Source organism: Parambassis ranga, chromosome 24 (assembly GCF_900634625.1).
Source record: "Parambassis ranga chromosome 24, fParRan2.1, whole genome shotgun sequence".
NCBI classification, from domain to species: Eukaryota; Metazoa; Chordata; class Actinopteri; family Ambassidae; genus Parambassis; species Parambassis ranga.
Genome location: NC_041043.1, coordinates 9797390 through 9798189, shown reverse-complemented (window position 1 = coordinate 9798189; position 800 = coordinate 9797390). Strand labels below are relative to the sequence as shown.

The 800-nt window shown below is 40.5% G+C and overlaps 1 non-coding gene across 1 annotated transcript; it reads left to right on the top strand.

Moving 5' to 3' along the window:
- Window positions 1-450: 450 nt before the first annotated feature.
- Window positions 451-572, top strand: LOC114429296 (U6atac minor spliceosomal RNA). Its single transcript, XR_003669669.1, has one exon. It is a non-coding gene; the product is annotated as a U6atac minor spliceosomal RNA (small nuclear RNA).
- Window positions 573-800: the final 228 nt, after the last annotated feature.

Genomic DNA, 800 nt, shown 5'->3' with positions numbered 1-800 from the left:
GAATATTTTCAATCCTGTGATTCCAGTTTTTGCTCCTCCTGAAACTTAATTCATTCTGTACAAAATATAATTTACACAATGTAACTTTCCAGGCTTAAATTTCCATCCCTAAACCTATCAGCTCTATTGTTTTCATGTGTTTTTATTACACATGCCTGGAGATAATTACCATTTATTAAATCAGGACGACTCAAGACAAAAGGAAATTGTTAGCTGTGCTAATTTGCTCAGTAATGAGCACATTTGTATAAATGTAATTTTCCAATAATCCAATAACTGCTCCTTGGAATGAATACAAGCGTGTGTGCATGGATACAGAAGAATTCATTTCCAGGAGCTCAACTGAAAGATTTTTTTTCTTCTTCTTCAGCAGACAAAAAACTATCAACTCAGCCGAGTCTCTCCAAAAATAAAAGTCAGACAGTGGAAACTGTTCTCATCTCAGTTTCATCGTCGTGAAAGGAGAGAAGGTTAGCACTCCCCTTGACAAGGATGGAATTGGCCCCTGTGGCCTGCAACACATATACGGTTAAGGCATTGCCACCTACTTCGTGGCATCTCTAACCAAGTTTGGGGCAACAGTGGCGCAGTGGGACAGCAGGGTTGTCCAATAACCGGAAGGTTGGTGGTTCGATCCCAACTCCTCCCTAGTCACTGTTGTGTGTTCTTGGGCAAGACACTTCACCCTAGCCTGTGGCACGCCTTGCTAGTCATTGTATGACACTGCTTGTGCAGCAGCCGTAACGAATTTCCCTCTGGGATTAATACAGTATCTAAAAAAAAAAAAAAAAAAAAAAGCA